Below are 23906 nucleotides of genomic sequence, written 5' to 3'. Positions count from 1 at the left end.
CGCCATCACTCGTCTCTGCATAAAATAACACAGTTATCTAGAGCACATTCCCCAACTTCTACATTACGCAGCTGAATACAGACGTGCATCCACCATCAATATATGGTTAGTTATTAGGCAACCTACCATTCCAAATATAAATTGTAATCCACCACTGTGCCCCCATTAACTGTAAATAGGCACTTAATATATAATTTAATTAGAACCTCTACTCTTTCCGCCAATTTGTTACCAGTCACACTCCTGCATCCGCAACGCCCCCTACTCTATACTTCCTGCTCCCCGCATTCAATATTTACATGCACCCCCTGCCCCAATTCATTATATCATGTCCGTGCTCTCCCCACCCCATCATCATTTATCATTTACTCTCCCCCACCCCACATTCGTTATGTGCCCCTCTCTCATCCCCCTCCCCCACATGTGCCCCTCTCTCATCCCCCTCCCCCACATGTGCCCCTCTCTCATCCCCCTCCCCCACATGTGCCCCTCTCTCATCCCCCTCCCCCACATGTGCCCCTCTCTCATCCCCCTCCCCCACATGTGCCCCTCTCTCATCCCCCTCCCCCACATGTGCCCCTCTCTCATCCCCCTCCCCCACATGTGCCCCTCTCTCATCCCCCTCCCCCACATGTGCCCCTCTCTCATCCCCCTCCCCCACATGTGCCCCTCTCTCATCCCCCTCCACCACATGTGCATCTCCCATCTCATCCCCCTCCACCACATGTGCATCTCCCATCTCCCCCCCCCACACACATGTGCATCTCCCATCTCCCCCCCACCACACACATGTGCATCTCCCATCTCCCCCCCACACACACATGTGCATCTCCCATCTCCCCCCCCACACACACACACATGTGCATCTCCCATCTCCCCCCCCCACACACACACATGTGCATCTCCCATATCCCCCCCACACACACACACACATGTGCATCTCCCATCTCCCCCCCCCCACACACACACACACATGTGCATCTCCCATCTCCCCCCCCACACACACATACACACACACATGTGCTTCTCCCATCTCTCCACTCCTAGTTAATTGTATTTTAAAAAAAATAAAACTTGTTATACTTACCCCCATGCGATCCCTGCAGAATCCTGGCGCTCGTCCAAATCGCTGACAGCAGGTTCTCCTGACTTCCGGCCATGTGACGGCACCGTCACATGACCGGAAGTCAGGGGAATCATCAAGGCGCTGCTGCAACAGCGCAGCTCAGCGCTGAAATGTCCCGGACCCGGCGCATAGCATGGGGCCCCGGAGAGAGACGCACAAGAGGGGGGCCCCCGAGGGGGCCCCTACCGGCCGGGCCCCATACTGGAGTCAGGGCAGTCATGCCCTGATGGCGGCCCTGCTGGAGGCTGGAGGGGCCCCCTCTCCCTCGGGGCCCCCGTTCAATGAACCGGCTGCACGGGCGGTAGTTCCGCCCCTGGTTAGATCACTGCACCTGATCCTAGCCAAAAGGCCGAGAAGCGATAACCAGAATTGGTTTCAAACTACGGAGCCACCCAAGGATCCTGAAAAGTCCATTTGTGGAGATGAGCTCCTGGACTCCCGTTAAGAAGACATGTTGTCAACCTCTAGATCCCTTACATGCCTGCACTTTTCGGCTTGCTGCTGCTGCAATCCACGCGTTTTAGATCTGCATAACTCCACCTCTTTAAACACAGCACCTTCACCCCCTGCTGTTCCCACCCGCCTCAACACCGTTGGAAGGGAGGAGAACCAATTAAGGCGGGGGGTGGGGTGGAACGAGCAGCTGTCTACCCTTAGCAGGAGGGCTCCTGATTACATACCTCTCCTGCTGCTGCTGCTGCTGGCTGTCCAGCAGCAGACTGAAGGTGGCTGCTGCTGTGCACAGGTATATAAAGGCTCAGAGCCTATTATGACACGCGCAGCCAGCGTTCCATTGCCACATTCCATCTACTGCAGGCAGGATACCTGGCTGGCTGAATGTCGCTGAGAAGCTCACAGAGACCGCCATAAGCAACAGTTTAACAGAATGCCACAGACTAATCAACCAAACTTTTTGGGTTGGGTTCTCTTTTATAGTCTGCAGGCATTAAATGAAAGAAGTCAGTGTTCCAGCAGAGGGAGACAACGTTTCAGAAAAGGCATTGTAGCAAACCAAAAAAGAAATTTTAAGCGCAGCAGAGTAACCAGCGCACATACCTGTTAGCTCAGGTGAGTTTAAAAGGCTGCTGTTGATAACAAGGGCATTTGCTAAATAGATGGTGTGTGTGCAACAATATACTGAAAGGTCAATTATATTGTGCAGCTTATCTCACCACCTGTAGTTATTTAGGTGAAAGCTCCAAAATGCTTGCCTAATATGTCTGTTTATCCAAAAGGAAGTAAAAAGGGAGAGCTAGAAAGATAGCATTGCATCACATTACATGGCAATGCAATGCACAGTTGCTGAAGTTGAACCAAAATGAGCTTGTAATCTGGCTTCTGCAACTTTGAACATGAAAAATCCAATGAGGAGAAGAAAAGCAAAGCCAAAGAGTCCATCCCAAAATCCGACAAACAAGCAAAATGAACAAAAAACATTGAATTCAATTCTTTCTGATTTTAGAAACTGCATTAAAGAAGGGGTGCACCGGTCCTGGAGATACTGCAATACCAGGTCAATGCGTGGAGTGGACAGAGCAAGCTCTTTTTCCATCTCCCTGTTCTAAAAATCCATTTAATATATGGTCCCCAGATAGGGGACGTATCAGATATTAAACTGATAAGAACAGATACTACACTTGATCTTAGCCAAAAGGCCGAGAAGCGATAACCAGAATTGGTTTCAAACTACGGAGCCACCCAAGGATCCTGAAAAGTCCATTTGTGGAGATGAGCTCCTGGACTCCCGTTAAGAAGACATGTTGTCAACCTCTAGATCCCTTACATGCCTGCACTTTTCGGCTTGCTGCTGCTGCAATCCACGCGTTTTAGATCTGCATAACTCCACCTCTTTAAACACAGCACCTTCACCCCCTGCTGTTCCCACCCGCCTCAACACCGTTGGAAGGGAGGAGAACCAATTAAGGCGGGGGGTGGGGTGGAACGAGCAGCTGTCTACCCTTAGCAGGAGGGCTCCTGATTACATACCTCTCCTGCTGCTGCTGCTGCTGGCTGTCCAGCAGCAGACTGAAGGTGGCTGCTGCTGTGCACAGGTATATAAAGGCTCAGAGCCTATTATGACACGCGCAGCCAGCGTTCCATTGCCACATTCCATCTACTGCAGGCAGGATACCTGGCTGGCTGAATGTCGCTGAGAAGCTCACAGAGACCGCCATAAGCAACAGTTTAACAGAATGCCACAGACTAATCAACCAAACTTTTTGGGTTGGGTTCTCTTTTATAGTCTGCAGGCATTAAATGAAAGAAGTCAGTGTTCCAGCAGAGGGAGACAACGTTTCAGAAAAGGCATTGTAGCAAACCAAAAAAGAAATTTTAAGCGCAGCAGAGTAACCAGCGCACATACCTGTTAGCTCAGGTGAGTTTAAAAGGCTGCTGTTGATAACAAGGGCATTTGCTAAATAGATGGTGTGTGTGCAACAATATACTGAAAGGTCAATTATATTGTGCAGCTTATCTCACCACCTGTAGTTATTTAGGTGAAAGCTCCAAAATGCTTGCCTAATATGTCTGTTTATCCAAAAGGAAGTAAAAAGGGAGAGCTAGAAAGATAGCATTGCATCACATTACATGGCAATGCAATGCACAGTTGCTGAAGTTGAACCAAAATGAGCTTGTAATCTGGCTTCTGCAACTTTGAACATGAAAAATCCAATGAGGAGAAGAAAAGCAAAGCCAAAGAGTCCATCCCAAAATCCGACAAACAAGCAAAATGAACAAAAAACATTGAATTCAATTCTTTCTGATTTTAGAAACTGCATTAAAGAAGGGGTGCACCGGTCCTGGAGATACTGCAATACCAGGTCAATGCGTGGAGTGGACAGAGCAAGCTCTTTTTCCATCTCCCTGTTCTAAAAATCCATTTAATATATGGTCCCCAGATAGGGGACGTATCAGATATTAAACTGATAAGAACAGATACTACACTTGATCTTAGCCAAAAGGCCGAGAAGCGATAACCAGAATTGGTTTCAAACTACGGAGCCACCCAAGGATCCTGAAAAGTCCATTTGTGGAGATGAGCTCCTGGACTCCCGTTAAGAAGACATGTTGTCAACCTCTAGATCCCTTACATGCCTGCACTTTTCGGCTTGCTGCTGCTGCAATCCACGCGTTTTAGATCTGCATAACTCCACCTCTTTAAACACAGCACCTTCACCCCCTGCTGTTCCCACCCGCCTCAACACCGTTGGAAGGGAGGAGAACCAATTAAGGCGGGGGGTGGGGTGGAACGAGCAGCTGTCTACCCTTAGCAGGAGGGCTCCTGATTACATACCTCTCCTGCTGCTGCTGCTGCTGGCTGTCCAGCAGCAGACTGAAGGTGGCTGCTGCTGTGCACAGGTATAAAAAGGCTCAGAGCCTATTATGACACGCGCAGCCAGCGTTCCATTGCCACATTCCATCTACTGCAGGCAGGATACCTGGCTGGCTGAATGTCGCTGAGAAGCTCACAGAGACCGCCATAAGCAACAGTTTAACAGAATGCCACAGACTAATCAACCAAACTTTTTGGGTTGGGTTCTCTTTTATAGTCTGCAGGCATTAAATGAAAGAAGTCAGTGTTCCAGCAGAGGGAGACAACGTTTCAGAAAAGGCATTGTAGCAAACCAAAAAAGAAATTTTAAGCGCAGCAGAGTAACCAGCGCACATACCTGTTAGCTCAGGTGAGTTTAAAAGGCTGCTGTTGATAACAAGGGCATTTGCTAAATAGATGGTGTGTGTGCAACAATATACTGAAAGGTCAATTATATTGTGCAGCTTATCTCACCACCTGTAGTTATTTAGGTGAAAGCTCCAAAATGCTTGCCTAATATGTCTGTTTATCCAAAAGGAAGTAAAAAGGGAGAGCTAGAAAGATAGCATTGCATCACATTACATGGCAATGCAATGCACAGTTGCTGAAGTTGAACCAAAATGAGCTTGTAATCTGGCTTCTGCAACTTTGAACATGAAAAATCCAATGAGGAGAAGAAAAGCAAAGCCAAAGAGTCCATCCCAAAATCCGACAAACAAGCAAAATGAACAAAAAACATTGAATTCAATTCTTTCTGATTTTAGAAACTGCATTAAAGAAGGGGTGCACCGGTCCTGGAGATACTGCAATACCAGGTCAATGCGTGGAGTGGACAGAGCAAGCTCTTTTTCCATCTCCCTGTTCTAAAAATCCATTTAATATATGGTCCCCAGATAGGGGACGTATCAGATATTAAACTGATAAGAACAGATACTACACTTGATCTTAGCCAAAAGGCCGAGAAGCGATAACCAGAATTGGTTTCAAACTACGGAGCCACCCAAGGATCCTGAAAAGTCCATTTGTGGAGATGAGCTCCTGGACTCCCGTTAAGAAGACATGTTGTCAACCTCTAGATCCCTTACATGCCTGCACTTTTCGGCTTGCTGCTGCTGCAATCCACGCGTTTTAGATCTGCATAACTCCACCTCTTTAAACACAGCACCTTCACCCCCTGCTGTTCCCACCCGCCTCAACACCGTTGGAAGGGAGGAGAACCAATTAAGGCGGGAGGTGGGGTGGAACGAGCAGCTGTCTACCCTTAGCAGGAGGGCTCCTGATTACATACCTCTCCTGCTGCTGCTGCTGCTGGCTGTCCAGCAGCAGACTGAAGGTGGCTGCTGCTGTGCACAGGTATATAAAGGCTCAGAGCCTATTATGACACGCGCAGCCAGCGTTCCATTGCCACATTCCATCTACTGCAGGCAGGATACCTGGCTGGCTGAATGTCGCTGAGAAGCTCACAGAGACCGCCATAAGCAACAGTTTAACAGAATGCCACAGACTAATCAACCAAACTTTTTGGGTTGGGTTCTCTTTTATAGTCTGCAGGCATTAAATGAAAGAAGTCAGTGTTCCAGCAGAGGGAGACAACGTTTCAGAAAAGGCATTGTAGCAAACCAAAAAAGAAATTTTAAGCGCAGCAGAGTAACCAGCGCACATACCTGTTAGCTCAGGTGAGTTTAAAAGGCTGCTGTTGATAACAAGGGCATTTGCTAAATAGATGGTGTGTGTGCAACAATATACTGAAAGGTCAATTATATTGTGCAGCTTATCTCACCACCTGTAGTTATTTAGGTGAAAGCTCCAAAATGCTTGCCTAATATGTCTGTTTATCCAAAAGGAAGTAAAAAGGGAGAGCTAGAAAGATAGCATTGCATCACATTACATGGCAATGCAATGCACAGTTGCTGAAGTTGAACCAAAATGAGCTTGTAATCTGGCTTCTGCAACTTTGAACATGAAAAATCCAATGAGGAGAAGAAAAGCAAAGCCAAAGAGTCCATCCCAAAATCCGACAAACAAGCAAAATGAAAAAAAAACATTGAATTCAATTCTTTCTGATTTTAGAAACTGCATTAAAGAAGGGGTGCACCGGTCCTGGAGATACTGCAATACCAGGTCAATGCGTGGAGTGGACAGAGCAAGCTCTTTTTCCATCTCCCTGTTCTAAAAATCCATTTAATATGTGGTCCCCAGATAGGGGACGTATCAGATATTAAACTGATAAGAACAGATACTACACTTGATCTTAGCCAAAAGGCCGAGAAGCGATAACCAGAATTGGTTTCAAACTACGGAGCCACCCAAGGATCCTGAAAAGTCCATTTGTGGAGATGAGCTCCTGGACTCCCGTTAAGAAGACATGTTGTCAACCTCTAGATCCCTTACATGCCTGCACTTTTCGGCTTGCTGCTGCTGCAATCCACGCGTTTTAGATCTGCATAACTCCACCTCTTTAAACACAGCACCTTCACCCCCTGCTGTTCCCACCCGCCTCAACACCGTTGGAAGGGAGGAGAACCAATTAAGGCGGGGGGTGGGGTGGAACGAGCAGCTGTCTACCCTTAGCAGGAGGGCTCCTGATTACATACCTCTCCTGCTGCTGCTGCTGCTGGCTGTCCAGCAGCAGACTGAAGGTGGCTGCTGCTGTGCACAGGTATATAAAGGCTCAGAGCCTATTATGACATGCGCAGCCAGCGTTCCATTGCCACATTCCATCTACTGCAGGCAGGATACCTGGCTGGCTGAATGTCGCTGAGAAGCTCACAGAGACCGCCATAAGCAACAGTTTAACAGAATGCCACAGACTAATCAACCAAACTTTTTGGGTTGGGTTCTCTTTTATAGTCTGCAGGCATTAAATGAAAGAAGTCAGTGTTCCAGCAGAGGGAGACAACGTTTCAGAAAAGGCATTGTAGCAAACCAAAAAAGAAATTTTAAGCGCAGCAGAGTAACCAGCGCACATACTTGTTAGCTCAGGTGAGTTTAAAAGGCTGCTGTTGATAACAAGGGCATTTGCTAAATAGATGGTGTGTGTGCAACAATATACTGAAAGGTCAATTATATTGTGCAGCTTATCTCACCACCTGTAGTTATTTAGGTGAAAGCTCCAAAATGCTTGCCTAATATGTCTGTTTATCCAAAAGGAAGTAAAAAGGGAGAGCTAGAAAGATAGCATTGCATCACATTACATGGCAATGCAATGCACAGTTGCTGAAGTTGAACCAAAATGAGCTTGTAATCTGGCTTCTGCAACTTTGAACATGAAAAATCCAATGAGGAGAAGAAAAGCAAAGCCAAAGAGTCCATCCCAAAATCCGACAAACAAGCAAAATGAACAAAAAACATTGAATTCAATTCTTTCTGATTTTAGAAACTGCATTAAAGAAGGGGTGCACCGGTCCTGGAGATACTGCAATACCAGGTCAATGCGTGGAGTGGACAGAGCAAGCTCTTTTTCCATCTCCCTGTTCTAAAAATCCATTTAATATGTGGTCCCCAGATAGGGGACGTATCAGATATTAAACTGATAAGAACAGATACTACACTTGATCTTAGCCAAAAGGCCGAGAAGCGATAACCAGAATTGGTTTCAAACTACGGAGCCACCCAAGGATCCTGAAAAGTCCATTTGTGGAGATGAGCTCCTGGACTCCCGTTAAGAAGACATGTTGTCAACCTCTAGATCCCTTACATGCCTGCACTTTTCGGCTTGCTGCTGCTGCAATCCACGCGTTTTAGATCTGCATAACTCCACCTCTTTAAACACAGCACCTTCACCCCCTGCTGTTCCCACCCGCCTCAACACCGTTGGAAGGGAGGAGAACCAATTAAGGCGGGGGGTGGGGTGGAACGAGCAGCTGTCTACCCTTAGCAGGAGGGCTCCTGATTACATACCTCTCCTGCTGCTGCTGCTGCTGGCTGTCCAGCAGCAGACTGAAGGTGGCTGCTGCTGTGCACAGGTATATAAAGGCTCAGAGCCTATTATGACATGCGCAGCCAGCGTTCCATTGCCACATTCCATCTACTGCAGGCAGGATACCTGGCTGGCTGAATGTCGCTGAGAAGCTCACAGAGACCGCCATAAGCAACAGTTTAACAGAATGCCACAGACTAATCAACCAAACTTTTTGGGTTGGGTTCTCTTTTATAGTCTGCAGGCATTAAATGAAAGAAGTCAGTGTTCCAGCAGAGGGAGACAACGTTTCAGAAAAGGCATTGTAGCAAACCAAAAAAGAAATTTTAAGCGCAGCAGAGTAACCAGCGCACATACCTGTTAGCTCAGGTGAGTTTAAAAGGCTGCTGTTGATAACAAGGGCATTTGCTAAATAGATGGTGTGTGTTATGTTCTGCTACCAAAGCTAAGGAAAGAGAGGAGATCTGTCCCTACTATAAGACTCAGCTGAATCCCTACGATGTAACAGGGAACCTGATCCTGCGATCAGACCTGCTAAAGTCCTAATCTAGTCTGTACGGAGACCTATAGATTTGGGGAGGGAATCCCTACAAGTACTAAGGACTGGGAGGAATATGGGACACCTCCTAACAGAAATAGCAGCAGACAGACGAACAAACAAAATAGATAGAACCTAGAGGTCCGTAGACCAAGCAAACTAACAGAGTTAGATACAGAGCACAGGCTAGCTAGAAAGTAGATATACAATGAAGTCCAGCAAAGCCAGAAGGGCGGAGCAGGACTAAATAGGCCAACAAGGTCATGTGACCAGCAAAGGGAAAAAAAACCTAACAGCAAGGTTCTAACAGTACCCCCCCTTCTAAGAGGATCCTCCGGATCCCCTAGGACCAGGCTTATCAGGAAATCTCCTGTGAAACGCTCTGATAAGTCTGGACGCGGAAACATCATCCGACCTCACCCAAGAGTTATCCTCGGGTCCGAAACCTTTCCAGGCCACAAGATACTGCAAACTACCTCTATACCGTCTAGAGTCAAGGATGCGAGAAATTTCATATTCCCCGTCCTCCACCACCGGAGGAACAGAGGCAGAGGCGTCACCATCCGACACAACAGCTTTTTTTAACAGAGAGACATGAAAGACCGGATTAATTCTCCAGGAGGTAGGAACCTCCAACCTAACAGCAGATTGGTTGACAACCTGAAGCACCTTAAAGGGCCCTACAAACTTGGGACCCAATTTCTTAGAAGGAATCCTCAACCGCAGATTCCTAGAGGACAACCAAACCATGTCACCAACAGCGAACAAAACCTCCTGTCGTTTCCTATCAAAGTAGTCTTTAGATTTTCTGTTGGCCTCCTGAAGATTACCACGCACATCCGTCCAAACTCTTTCCAAATCACCGGAAAAATTCTCCTCCTCAGGCACGGCAGATCCCAACTTGGAGAACGACCCAAATGACGGATGTCTCCCAGAACAACAAAAAAAAGGCGAACAACCAGCAGAAGAAGATGTATGATTGTTCAGAGCAAATTCGGCAAGTGGCAGAAACTCAGACCACCCCTCTTGATTGTCTGCCACAAAACAACGCAAGAACTGCTCAACATCCTGGTTTTTCCTTTCTGTCTGGCCATTAGATTCAGGATGATATCCGGACGAAAACGACAAATGAATTCCCAACCTGTCACAAAAGGCACGCCAAAAACGAGCCACGAACTGAGGACCCCTATCAGAAACAATGTCAGTAGGAACGCCATGAAGTCTGACAATTTCCTTGACAAAGGCCTTAGCGAGAGTTTTAGCGCAGGGCAGTTTGACGAAGGGAACCAAGTGACACATCTTGCTAAAACGGTCCACGACCACCCAGATGACAGTAAAACCCTCAGAGGGGGGAAGGTCAGTTATAAAGTCCATAGCCAAATGTGTCCAAGGAGCACTGGGGACCTCCAAAGGACAAAGCAACCCCGCAGCAGGAGTATGTGAGGACTTAGATCTAGCACATATAGTACATTGGCGCACCCACTTAATGACTTCCTTCTGCCATCCAGGCCACCAAAAACTGCGACCCACCAGTCTCTTGGTCTCAGAGATTCCGGGATGACCTGCCAACCGAGATTCGTGACACTCAACAAACAAATCTCTCCTAAAGGTCCCAGGCACAAACAACCTCCCATGAGGAGTGTTAGATGGGGCATTCTCCTGAGCTTTAAGAATCTCATCTTCCAAAACGGAGTCTAAAGCAGCTATCACAACACCTTCTTGTAAAATGTTTTCCTCTTTCTCAGCACCGACTATGGGAGAAAAACTGCGAGACAAGGCATCCGCCTTAACATTCTTAGTACCAGGGATGTAAGTAACGGAGAAATTAAACCGCGAGAAAAACAGTGCCCACCTAGCCTGACGGGCATTCAGGCGCTTGGCAGCGTCAAGATATATCAGATTTTTATGATCCGTAAGAACCTGAACGGGAAATTCCGCACCTTCCAAGAAGTGGCGCCAGTGTTCAAATGCGAGTTTAATAGCCAATAATTCCCGATTACCAATATCGTAATTCAATTCAGTCTCCGAAAATTTTTTTGAAAAAAATGCACAGGGATGTAATCCATCCCCGTTATCCTGAGACAATACTGCGCCAACCCCCACAGAGGAAGCATCAACCTCAACCAAAAACGGCCTAGTAACATCAGGCTGCATAAGGATGGGAGCAGAGGTGAACCTCTCCTTGAGATACACAAAAGCTTCAATGGCCTCAGAAGACCACTGAACCGCATCAGCACCTTTCCTGGTGAGATCAGTCAGAGGTTTGACAATACTAGAAAAATTTTTTATGAATTTTCTATAGTAATTGGCGAAACCCAAAAACCTCTGTATTGATTTCAAACCAATAGGCCTAGGCCATTCCTGCACAGCCTGAACCTTAACCGGATCCATCTCAAAACCTTTGCTGGAGATAATGTAGCCCAAAAAACTAATTCTCTGTACAGCGAACTCACATTTCTCCAGCTTAGCAAAAAGCGAATTGTCCATTAATAACTGTAATACCTCACGCACGCTCCGCCAATGAGACTCCAGATCTGGCGAATAAATCAAAATGTCATCCAAATACACAACCACATTTTTACCGATCAAAGGTCTAAGGATGTCATTAATCAGATTCTGAAAAAATGCAGGAGCATTAGTAAGACCAAAAGGCATAACCAGATTCTCAAAATGACCCACAGGAGTGTTAAAAGCAGTCTTCCATTCATCACCCTCCTTCATGCGCAACAGATTGTATGCCCCCTTAAGGTCAATTTTAGAGAACCACTTGGCCCCCAATAACTGGTTAAACAGATCAGGAATCAATGGCAGTGGGTAAGGATTGCGTACCGTAATTTTGTTAATCTCACGAAAATCCAGACAAGGACGTAAACCGCCGTCCTTTTTTTTTACAAAAAAAAATCCAACCGCCACAGGAGACTTAGAGGGCCTAATGTGACCGGCGGCCAAACTTGTCTGTATGTATTCCTCCAAAGCCTTCCTCTCAGGAATAGTAAGGTTAAATAAACGACTTTTAGGAAGAGTCGCTCCAGGGACAAATTCAATAGAACAATCATAGTCTCTATGGGGAGGCAAAACCTGCGATTCTTTCTCAGAAAAAACTCTCCAAAAATCCTGAATAGGAACAGGCAATTCTCCCCTATCCAAAGCTGCAATACGCCCGTTACAACACTTGTCATAACATTTATGGCTCCAGGATTTAATTTCACTGGTAGACCAATCCAGTACAGGATTGTGAAATTTTAACCAGGGCAAACCCAATATTACTGGAGAAGGCAAGTTATTCAACACTACCAAATCCAATTTCTCATGGTGAACACCATTAATAGTGAGAGGAAATTCACTGACCTTGAGAGTAATATTCTTCAAAGGGGAGCCATCCACAGAAACCACAGCAATGGGGGATGATAAAGGTTCAGGTTTTAAATTGAGTTTTTCCACGAATCCCCCATCAATAACATTCAGTGTAGACCCGCAATCAACAAACACCCGAAATTCCATTAATTTTTCCTGAGCAATCGTGGAAGCAGCTAAAAATATACCCTTGGAATTTAAACAGGCAATACGGGCGTGACTGACCATTTTTTTTTCTTTCTTCATACGAAGCTCACAGCCTTTAATCAAATGACCAGATTTTCCACAATAGAAACACAAGCCTTCTGAAAAACGACGGTGTTTTTCTTGAGAGCGAGGTGCCACCGATCCAATCTCCATCGGTTCACCACTGTTAGTACACACATTATCATAACCAGAAACTGACATAGCAGAGGATTTGCTCTCATTAACCCTAGCACGCAGTCTTCTGTCCACCCGTATAGCTAATTGCATAGCCTGTTGCAAATCCTCAGGTGTAGGATAAGCAATTAGCAGGTCTTTAACCTTTTCACTGAGCCCAGCAAGAAATAGACTTTTCAGAGCAGAATCGTTCCACCCTGTTTGAGTGGACCAACGACGAAAATGTGTACAATATTTTTCCATATTACCTGATCCTTGTTTTAAACGTCTCAACTCAGTCTCAGCTGATGCCACACGGTCAGGATCATCATATAATAGTCCTAAAGCAGAAAAAAAACTATCCACTGATCTGAAGCATGTATCACTAGGTTGCAAAGAAAAGGCCCACTCCTGAGGCTCTTTGCGCAAAAGTGACATTATGAACCCTACGCGCTGGGATTCATCCCCAGAGGACTTGGGTCTCAAACGAAAATACAATAAGCAAGCATTTTTAAATGAAAAAAATTCTCGATGTTCACCAAAAAATAAATCCGGCAAACATACCTTAGGCTCCAAGAAATATGCTCCAGGACAGTTACTCACGTGCTGACGGAGCTCGGCCACTTCCAGAGAGAGTCCCTGCAGGTGTTTAGCCAAATCCTGAACCGACACCATGATGGAACAAAAAAAAATCTTTCCTTAGAGAATTTACAGGCTGGACTTACTGTTATGTTCTGCTACCAAAGCTAAGGAAAGAGAGGAGATCTGTCCCTACTATAAGACTCAGCTGAATCCCTACGATGTAACAGGGAACCTGATCCTGCGATCAGACCTGCTAAAGTCCTAATCTAGTCTGTACGGAGACCTATAGATTTGGGGAGGGAATCCCTACAAGTACTAAGGACTGGGAGGAATATGGGACACCTCCTAACAGAAATAGCAGCAGACAGACGAACAAACAAAATAGATAGAACCTAGAGGTCCGTAGACCAAGCAAACTAACAGAGTTAGATACAGAGCACAGGCTAGCTAGAAAGTAGATATACAATGAAGTCCAGCAAAGCCAGAAGGGCGGAGCAGGACTAAATAGGCCAACAAGGTCATGTGACCAGCAAAGGGAAAAAAAAACCTAACAGCAAGGTTCTAACAGTGTGTGTGCAACAATATACTGAAAGGTCAATTATATTGTGCAGCTTATCTCACCACCTGTAGTTATTTAGGTGAAAGCTCCAAAATGCTTGCCTAATATGTCTGTTTATCCAAAAGGAAGTAAAAAGGGAGAGCTAGAAAGATAGCATTGCATCACATTACATGGCAATGCAATGCACAGTTGCTGAAGTTGAACCAAAATGAGCTTGTAATCTGGCTTCTGCAACTTTGAACATGAAAAATCCAATGAGGAGAAGAAAAGCAAAGCCAAAGAGTCCATCCCAAAATCCGACAAACAAGCAAAATGAACAAAAAACATTGAATTCAATTCTTTCTGATTTTAGAAACTGCATTAAAGAAGGGGTGCACCGGTCCTGGAGATACTGCAATACCAGGTCAATGCGTGGAGTGGACAGAGCAAGCTCTTTTTCCATCTCCCTGTTCTAAAAATCCATTTAATATATGGTCCCCAGATAGGGGACGTATCAGATATTAAACTGATAAGAACAGATACTACACTTGATCTTAGCCAAAAGGCCGAGAAGCGATAACCAGAATTGGTTTCAAACTACGGAGCCACCCAAGGATCCTGAAAAGTCCATTTGTGGAGATGAGCTCCTGGACTCCCGTTAAGAAGACATGTTGTCAACCTCTAGATCCCTTACATGCCTGCACTTTTCGGCTTGCTGCTGCTGCAATCCACGCGTTTTAGATCTGCATAACTCCACCTCTTTAAACACAGCACCTTCACCCCCTGCTGTTCCCACCCGCCTCAACACCGTTGGAAGGGAGGAGAACCAATTAAGGCGGGGGGTGGGGTGGAACGAGCAGCTGTCTACCCTTAGCAGGAGGGCTCCTGATTACATACCTCTCCTGCTGCTGCTGCTGCTGGCTGTCCAGCAGCAGACTGAAGGTGGCTGCTGCTGTGCACAGGTATATAAAGGCGCAGAGCCTATTATGACACGCGCAGCCAGCGTTCCATTGCCACATTCCATCTACTGCAGGCAGGATACCTGGCTGGCTGAATGTCGCTGAGAAGCTCACAGAGACCGCCATAAGCAACAGTTTAACAGAATGCCACAGACTAATCAACCAAACTTTTTGGGTTGGGTTCTCTTTTATAGTCTGCAGGCATTAAATGAAAGAAGTCAGTGTTCCAGCAGAGGGAGACAACGCTTCAGAAAAGGCATTGTAGCAAACCAAAAAAGAAATTTTAAGCGCAGCAGAGTAACCAGCGCACATACCTGTTAGCTCAGGTGAGTTTAAAAGGCTGCTGTTGATAACAAGGGCATTTGCTAAATAGATGGTGTGTGTGCAACAATATACTGAAAGGTCAATTATATTGTGCAGCTTATCTCACCACCTGTAGTTATTTAGGTGAAAGCTCCAAAATGCTTGCCTAATATGTCTGTTTATCCAAAAGGAAGTAAAAAGGGAGAGCTAGAAAGATAGCATTGCATCACATTACATGGCAATGCAATGCACAGTTGCTGAAGTTGAACCAAAATGAGCTTGTAATCTGGCTTCTGCAACTTTGAACATGAAAAATCCAATGAGGAGAAGAAAAGCAAAGCCAAAGAGTCCATCCCAAAATCCGACAAACAAGCAAAATGAACAAAAAACATTGAATTCAATTCTTTCTGATTTTAGAAACTGCATTAAAGAAGGGGTGCACCGGTCCTGGAGATACTGCAATACCAGGTCAATGCGTGGAGTGGACAGAGCAAGCTCTTTTTCCATCTCCCTGTTCTAAAAATCCATTTAATATATGGTCCCCAGATAGGGGACGTATCAGATATTAAACTGATAAGAACAGATTTTTTTCTTTTTCATTTTGTTCTTATATTTCAGTTGTTATTTCTCTTCTAATATTTCTCTTGCCTTATAATCTGTTCATGCTACAAGGTTCCACAGATGAAAATTCCATAGACTCTTGGCTCTTTTTTTCCCAATTCTCTTCAGATCTAACAGGTAATAAATATATATTTCACTTAGTGCTAATTTTATGCATTCACTTTCACTTATAAAATCTCTTTTAAAAAGCAATATGTTTCGGACTTTCCATAGCGCATTCTTTATTCCATTTATCATTATCCAGATGACTCTTTCTTTTTCTTTTGATTGACATGTAAAATTTCCATATAAAACTACTTCGTGATTTAAAAACTTAAGACCAGTAACAAACTTTAAGAGACTTCCAACTTCTTTCCAGACATTTTGGGCATAAAAACAGTTCCAAAAGGTGTGTAAAACTGTTTCCTCTCTAACACAGCCTGTTCTAGGGCATCTTGCAGTATTGCACAATCCCCTTCTGTGTTGAAAAAATCTAACAGGAACACATTCTTGCACTATTGCCCATGCCAAGTCTTTATATTCATTTGTTAGATAAGGTGCATAAGTCATTCTCCAAATTCTTCCACTTTTAGTGTATGTAAAGTTTGCCACTGCTGTCATCGTTTCTTTTCTCTTTGTCTCTAGAGCCAGTCTTCTTGAATTTGACAGCATCTCCACATCTATTTCAGGTAAGTTATAAAGTCTAATTGTTTTTTCTAGTAAGACATATTGTTTTGGCAGTGTAATTAGGACAGGAGAATTTTGGGGCAATGTTATCCACTTTCTTTTCCTAAAGATATCTCCAGCTGCATATCTTAAGTAGAAAGACCAATGAGTTCTTAGATTGGTCATTTTGAAGCAAAAACTAAAGAACTTTAGGTACAAAAATTTTTTGATATTTGGGATATTCTTTCCACCATATTTATGCTGCTTGTACATTGTCTCTCTTCGAACCTTCTCCATTTTTGATCCCCACAGAAAAAGAAAAATTTGTCTCTGGAGAAACTTTACTGTGTTCTCATTCGGAGGGTACACCATACTTAAAAACAACATTATCGGCAACAACAAAGACTTAATGATCAAGTTTTTACCTTCCATTGATAATTTTCTGAGTTTCCATAAACTTATCTTCTTTTTCATTTTCTCCTTCACCAACTGCCAACTTTCTTCTCCATCATTCTTCTTTGTAAACACAACACCTAAAATTTTGATCTTATCACTTCTTATTTTAAGTTGAGGAATCTGCGCATCTGACCAATCACCGAATCCAAGACATTCGCTCTTCTCCAAGTTCAGTTTGAAGGCAGATGCTAAACAGAAAAAATCAGTAGTTCTTACTGCTCTTCTCAGCGATTGTTCTGAGTCGCACATGATCGTGATGTCATCCATGTACCCCAGTGACTTAGTACTTAGTCCATTTCCACCTGGTATGGGTACACCTTTCACCATCTTATCTTTCCTCAACATTGCCAGTAGAGGCTCGATTGTGCAGATAAAAAGCAGAGGCGAGAGTGGGCATCCTTGTTTGACGCCCGACTTTAGAAAAACTTCTGAAGATAAAAAAACATTAATTAAAATCCTGCTAAAACTTCCATCATATAAAAGTGCAATGTGCTTAATAAAAACATCCGGGAATTTCATTTTCTTTAACACAGAATACAGGTACTTATGAGAGACTCTGTCGTACGCTTTCTGGAAATCAAGGGACAGAAGAGCTAGCTTTTGCTTCCTCTCTTGCTGATACCATATTGCGTCCCGTATAATATTCAAGTTTTCTGCAATTGTACGACCAGGCACACCACATACCTGATCAGGATGCACGACCTTCTCTATCACCTTCTTCATTCTGTTCACCATGATTTTTGCCATAATTTTATAATCTACGTTGAGTAACGTGATTGGTCTCCAGTTCTCTAGATTAGTCTTATCTCCTTTTTTAAAAAGCAGGGTGACCACACCACTTCTCCAAGATTCAGGCAATTTGTCACATAAAAAGACAGCTTTAAAAAACTCAAACAGGTCGTCTTTTAAAATCTCCCAAAAAGTAAGATAAAATTCAATTTGTAGTCCGTCAGTACCCGGTGTTTTTCCTCTAGAAAAGCTTTTGATTGCACTTAGCAGTTCTTCTTCACAGATATCTTCAATCAACAACTCTTGATCTTGCTTTTCAAGGTGATTCTGCAATGAATTAAGAGCATCAGGTAAAAAATCAGCGTCAATTTTCTTTTCGCTAAAAAGATTTTGATAAAAAGTTTGCGCTTTGTCCAACAGTCCATCTTTAGTTGTTTCACCATCAAGTTCTTTAATTAATTCTTTGCATTCTAAAGATTTTTTGAAAAAGAACCTGGAACATGTTTCATTTTTTTCCATATGTTCTACCTTGGCGTTGAAAATTATTTCTTTGCCTTTCTGTTCAATTGCTTTTTTAATGTCTTCTTTGACTTGTAAAATAACATCCTCCATATCTATCCCTGCATTTCTGAGTTTGTAACCTGTTTGCAGTTTTGTATTCAGGTCTTTAAACCATTTCTGATTCTGTCTGGCCTTCCTTTTGCCAGCTAAGAGAAAAAAATGTCTAATTTGAAACTTCACATACTCCCACCATTCTAGAATTCTTTTGTAATAACGTTTTTTCCCCTGTAGTTTTTTATAAAATTTCAAAAATTCCTCTTTTATACTTTCATCTTCCAGCAGCAGAGTGTTCAACTTCCAGACACCTCGCCCTTTCTCTAGACTGGGCAATTCCAAGTGAGTAATTAACGTTTTGTGGTCAGAAAAGATGTTACCTGTTAGATCCACTTTATTCACTTTAAAACTCTGTGATGTCAGAACAAAGTCAATTCTTGATTTTAGAAGATTTTTCTCCCAAGTGTATCCTGGTTCAGAGGTATTCTTTACTCTCCAGACATCATTCAGGCAAGTATCGTCGATTAGATTTTTTAACTGCATCTCAGTTTTGTCTTTCCTTCTAGTACCTGATGTCCTATTTTCATCAGACCGGATACAATTGAAGTCACCGCCAACCACAGTTGGTGTAGGACCAGGTATAAAGAGTTTGATGATATCTAATAAACTGGATCTTTCCTCTTTAATCGGAGATGCATAAACATTAATCAGCTTGAACTCGGTTCCACAGTAACTCACATTAACAACTAGTGCACGTCCAGGTTCAACTTCAGTGAACGAGGTAACCTTAAAGTCTTTGTTTTTAAACAGGACGCCAACACCAGTAGCACGCGATCCATTTTCACCGGACCAGATGGAAGGTCCGTTCGCCCAATCTTCCCTTAGTTTGTTATAGTTAGGGTCATGGTCAATGCCGCATTCTTGAAGTAAAAAAATATCAGCATCTAAAGTCATCAGGTAAGAAAATAAAGCAGCTCTCTTGACAGAGCCCTTTAAACTCCTCACATTTAGTGAGGCAATTTTGAGTGTAGCCATAAATCATTTAAACAGAACTTGAGTCCGTATCTGACATGAATCCGACCGGGGTAGAGGGACCCGCAGAAACGTCCGTGTCTGAGAATTCCTCGATGTTCACCGGATCAGATGGGTTTACAGGTTTAGGAACTGAGATGATCGGTTTAGGTGAGTAATTAGGGAGGACTATTTTCAAACGCCCAGCAGGTCTTTTGCTGGCGCTCTCTCCCTTAAACAAACTCGACTTCTCCTTTTTCCTTTTCCTCAAAACCTCCACGTCAATGTCAATCTCCTCCTCCTCCTCCTCACCACCAGCCTCCTTAGAAGACTCCTCTCCCATCTCCACTTCAGACTCAGCTGGATTCTCCTCCACCACATGACCATCTGGACTCTCCGACCAATCCTTGAGAACAATGCTATCCCCAGGCGGGTCCCCAGCAGTGTCCTTGGGCGGATCCCCAGAAGGGTTCCCGGGAGGGTCCTTGGATTTGTCTGTTTGTTCTTCAGGACTGGACCGCTTCGGAGGGGCTCCCCCCCGAGCTGCATCTGCATAGCTGAAGGTCTTTTTTCTCAACGGACAATCCCGAAAAGAGTGCCCAGGGATACGGCAGATATTACAGATCATCTGATTTGGGCAGTTCAGAGTGACATGTCCTTTTTGATAGCACTTCTTGCAAAGAGCGTTCTCCTCCTTGCAGCTCTCAAAGGAATGCCCAAAGTCCATACATTTTCTGCAGAAGATAGGCATCCCTGGATAGAAGAGTCTTCCTCTCTCTCTGCCAATCAGGAAGCTCTGAGGCGGATGATTGAGTCCACCAATTCCCAAACCTTCTCTCAGCTTCACGATGAACTTGTATTTTCCGGTCCACAACCTCTCAGAGTTCATGATTTTGTGAGAGAAGTGGACCTCAGAGCAATAGTTATGCAGAAACGCAGCCACATCCTTTTCAGAGACATGCGGATTGCTCATATGAACCACCACAGACTTCTCTTCTGCCAGGCAGAGGGTCACAAAACACAGTCCTTTAAGATCTTCCTCCTGAAGTCTCAGCTTGATCTGATGGTAAAAATTCTGAGATGCCACTTCAGAGGTCAGGGTAAGCACAAAGCGTCCAGGAGCATCTTGAAGTGCCAGAATGTTCTCCCTTTTCACCTGCAGGATCTCAAGCAGGACTTTCCTCACGAAGAAAGACAGGGAGAACTTGTCACGGGCTCGCTCTTCAACTTCAATCTTGAAAGAGTTCTTGATCTTCAAGTCGCCAGCTCCAGCAGAACGGAGAGTAGCCGATGTCGCCATCGCCATATTCAGGTAAGTCGATCGCCTTCTTGGTTCTCTTCAGCACGCACACCCCCTATAGCAGCAGGAGGCTTAAGACAGTAGAACTGTCGATGCCTCAAGGCCGAGGATGCGATAGGCTTTGGAGTCTTCCAGCAACAACACTTGGTCGTAGCCAAAAGGCCGAGAAGCGATAACCAGAATTGGTTTCAAACTACGGAGCCACCCAAGGATCCTGAAAAGTCCATTTGTGGAGATGAGCTCCTGGACTCCCGTTAAGAAGACATGTTGTCAACCTCTAGATCCCTTACATGCCTGCACTTTTCGGCTTGCTGCTGCTGCAATCCACGCGTTTTAGATCTGCATAACTCCACCTCTTTAAACACAGCACCTTCACCCCCTGCTGTTCCCACCCGCCTCAACACCGTTGGAAGGGAGGAGAACCAATTAAGGCGGGGGGTGGGGTGGAACGAGCAGCTGTCTACCCTTAGCAGGAGGGCTCCTGATTACATACCTCTCCTGCTGCTGCTGCTGCTGGCTGTCCAGCAGCAGACTGAAGGTGGCTGCTGCTGTGCACAGGTATATAAAGGCTCAGAGCCTATTATGACACGCGCAGCCAGCGTTCCATTGCCACATTCCATCTACTGCAGGCAGGATACCTGGCTGGCTGAATGTCGCTGAGAAGCTCACAGAGACCGCCATAAGCAACAGTTTAACAGAATGCCACAGACTAATCAACCAAACTTTTTGGGTTGGGTTCTCTTTTATAGTCTGCAGGCATTAAATGAAAGAAGTCAGTGTTCCAGCAGAGGGAGACAACGTTTCAGAAAAGGCATTGTAGCAAACCAAAAAAGAAATTTTAAGCGCAGCAGAGTAACCAGCGCACATACCTGTTAGCTCAGGTGAGTTTAAAAGGCTGCTGTTGATAACAAGGGCATTTGCTAAATAGATGGTGTGTGTGCAACAATATACTGAAAGGTCAATTATATTGTGCAGCTTATCTCACCACCTGTAGTTATTTAGGTGAAAGCTCCAAAATGCTTGCCTAATATGTCTGTTTATCCAAAAGGAAGTAAAAAGGGAGAGCTAGAAAGATAGCATTGCATCACATTACATGGCAATGCAATGCACAGTTGCTGAAGTTGAACCAAAATGAGCTTGTAATCTGGCTTCTGCAACTTTGAACATGAAAAATCCAATGAGGAGAAGAAAAGCAAAGCCAAAGAGTCCATCCCAAAATCCGACAAACAAGCAAAATGAACAAAAAACATTGAATTCAATTCTTTCTGATTTTAGAAACTGCATTAAAGAAGGGGTGCACCGGTCCTGGAGATACTGCAATACCAGGTCAATGCGTGGAGTGGACAGAGCAAGCTCTTTTTCCATCTCCCTGTTCTAAAAATCCATTTAATATATGGTCCCCAGATAGGGGACGTATCAGATATTAAACTGATAAGAACAGATACTACACTTGATCTTAGCCAAAAGGCCGAGAAGCGATAACCAGAATTGGTTTCAAACTACGGAGCCACCCAAGGATCCTGAAAAGTCCATTTGTGGAGATGAGCTCCTGGACTCCCGTTAAGAAGACATGTTGTCAACCTCTAGATCCCTTACATGCCTGCACTTTTCGGCTTGCTGCTGCTGCAATCCACGCGTTTTAGATCTGCATAACTCCACCTCTTTAAACACAGCACCTTCACCCCCTGCTGTTCCCACCCGCCTCAACACCGTTGGAAGGGAGGAGAACCAATTAAGGCGGGGGGTGGGGTGGAACGAGCAGCTGTGTACCCTTAGCAGGAGGGCTCCTGATTACATACCTCTCCTGCTGCTGCTGCTGCTGGCTGTCCAGCAGCAGACTGAAGGTGGCTGCTGCTGTGCACAGGTATATAAAGGCTCAGAGCCTATTATGACACGCGCAGCCAGCGTTCCATTGCCACATTCCATCTACTGCAGGCAGGATACCTGGCTGGCTGAATGTCGCTGAGAAGCTCACAGAGACCGCCATAAGCAACAGTTTAACAGAATGCCACAGACTAATCAACCAAACTTTTTGGGTTGGGTTCTCTTTTATAGTCTGCAGGCATTAAATGAAAGAAGTCAGTGTTCCAGCAGAGGGAGACAACGTTTCAGAAAAGGCATTGTAGCAAACCAAAAAAGAAATTTTAAGCGCAGCAGAGTAACCAGCGCACATACCTGTTAGCTCAGGTGAGTTTAAAAGGCTGCTGTTGATAACAAGGGCATTTGCTAAATAGATGGTGTGTGTGCAACAATATACTGAAAGGTCAATTATATTGTGCAGCTTATCTCACCACCTGTAGTTATTTAGGTGAAAGCTCCAAAATGCTTGCCTAATATGTCTGTTTATCCAAAAGGAAGTAAAAAGGGAGAGCTAGAAAGATAGCATTGCATCACATTACATGGCAATGCAATGCACAGTTGCTGAAGTTGAACCAAAATGAGCTTGTAATCTGGCTTCTGCAACTTTGAACATGAAAAATCCAATGAGGAGAAGAAAAGCAAAGCCAAAGAGTCCATCCCAAAATCCGACAAACAAGCAAAATGAACAAAAAACATTGAATTCAATTCTTTCTGATTTTAGAAACTGCATTAAAGAAGGGGTGCACCGGTCATGGAGATACTGCAATACCAGGTCAATGCGTGGAGTGGACAGAGCAAGCTCTTTTTCCATCTCCCTGTTCTAAAAATCCATTTAATATATGGTCCCCAGATAGGGGACGTATCAGATATTAAACTGATAAGAACAGATACTACACTTGATCTTAGCCAAAAGGCCGAGAAGCGATAACCAGAATTGGTTTCAAACTACGGAGCCACCCAAGGATCCTGAAAAGTCCATTTGTGGAGATGAGCTCCTGGACTCCCGTTAAGAAGACATGTTGTCAAGCTCTAGATCCCTTACATGCCTGCACTTTTCGGCTTGCTGCTGCTGCAATCCACGCGTTTTAGATCTGCATAACTCCACCTCTTTAAACACAGCACCTTCACCCCCTGCTGTTCCCACCCGCCTCAACACCGTTGGAAGGGAGGAGAACCAATTAAGGCGGGGGGTGGGGTGGAACGAGCAGCTGTCTACCCTTAGCAGGAGGGCTCCTGATTACATACCTCTCCTGCTGCTGCTGCTGCTGGCTGTCCAGCAGCAGACTGAAGGTGGCTGCTGCTGTGCACAGGTATATAAAGGCTCAGAGCCTATTATGACACGCGCAGCCAGCGTTCCATTGCCACATTCCATCTACTGCAGGCAGGATACCTGGCTGGCTGAATGTCGCTGAGAAGCTCACAGAGACCGCCATAAGCAACAGTTTAACAGAATGCCACAGACTAATCAACCAAACTTTTTGGGTTGGGTTCTCTTTTATAGTCTGCAGGCATTATATGAAAGAAGTCAGTGTTCCAGCAGAGGGAGACAACGTTTCAGAAAAGGCATTGTAGCAAACCAAAAAAGAAATTTTAAGCGCAGCAGAGTAACCAGCGCACATACCTGTTAGCTCAGGTGAGTTTAAAAGGCTGCTGTTGATAACAAGGGCATTTGCTAAATAGATGGTGTGTGTGCAACAATATACTGAAAGGTCAATTATATTGTGCAGCTTATCTCACCAC

General features: G+C 44.7%; 9 non-coding genes across 9 annotated transcripts; all 9 read right to left on the bottom strand.

The window, feature by feature from the left end:
* Positions 1-2602: 2602 nt before the first annotated feature.
* On the bottom strand, positions 2603-2793 carry LOC141177069 (U2 spliceosomal RNA). Its single transcript, XR_012253699.1, has one exon. It is a non-coding gene; the product is annotated as a U2 spliceosomal RNA (small nuclear RNA).
* Positions 2794-3908: 1115 nt separating this feature from the next.
* Positions 3909-4099, bottom strand: LOC141177068 (U2 spliceosomal RNA). The gene has a single exon (XR_012253698.1). It is a non-coding gene; the product is annotated as a U2 spliceosomal RNA (small nuclear RNA).
* Positions 4100-5214: 1115 nt separating this feature from the next.
* On the bottom strand, positions 5215-5405 carry LOC141177067 (U2 spliceosomal RNA). Its single transcript, XR_012253697.1, has one exon. It is a non-coding gene; the product is annotated as a U2 spliceosomal RNA (small nuclear RNA).
* Positions 5406-6520: 1115 nt separating this feature from the next.
* Positions 6521-6711, bottom strand: LOC141177364 (U2 spliceosomal RNA). Its single transcript, XR_012253965.1, has one exon. It is a non-coding gene; the product is annotated as a U2 spliceosomal RNA (small nuclear RNA).
* Positions 6712-7826: 1115 nt separating this feature from the next.
* On the bottom strand, positions 7827-8017 carry LOC141177363 (U2 spliceosomal RNA). The gene has a single exon (XR_012253964.1). It is a non-coding gene; the product is annotated as a U2 spliceosomal RNA (small nuclear RNA).
* A 6097-nt stretch (positions 8018-14114) lies between these two features.
* Positions 14115-14305, bottom strand: LOC141177065 (U2 spliceosomal RNA). The gene has a single exon (XR_012253695.1). It is a non-coding gene; the product is annotated as a U2 spliceosomal RNA (small nuclear RNA).
* A 1115-nt stretch (positions 14306-15420) lies between these two features.
* Positions 15421-15602, bottom strand: LOC141177868 (U2 spliceosomal RNA). Its single transcript, XR_012254396.1, has one exon. It is a non-coding gene; the product is annotated as a U2 spliceosomal RNA (small nuclear RNA).
* Positions 15603-21595: 5993 nt separating this feature from the next.
* On the bottom strand, positions 21596-21786 carry LOC141177064 (U2 spliceosomal RNA). The gene has a single exon (XR_012253694.1). It is a non-coding gene; the product is annotated as a U2 spliceosomal RNA (small nuclear RNA).
* Positions 21787-22901: 1115 nt separating this feature from the next.
* On the bottom strand, positions 22902-23092 carry LOC141177489 (U2 spliceosomal RNA). The gene has a single exon (XR_012254079.1). It is a non-coding gene; the product is annotated as a U2 spliceosomal RNA (small nuclear RNA).
* Positions 23093-23906: the final 814 nt, after the last annotated feature.

The sequence above is a fragment of the Phyllobates terribilis genome, unplaced genomic scaffold (genome assembly GCF_046119375.1).
Source record: "Phyllobates terribilis strain yellow unplaced genomic scaffold, ASM4611937v1 Scaffold_27__1_contigs__length_16484149, whole genome shotgun sequence".
Lineage (NCBI taxonomy): Eukaryota > Metazoa > Chordata > Amphibia > Anura > Dendrobatidae > Phyllobates > Phyllobates terribilis.
The sequence above is the reverse complement of the archived record's forward strand: the minus strand, read 5'-3'. Positions and strand labels throughout refer to the sequence as shown.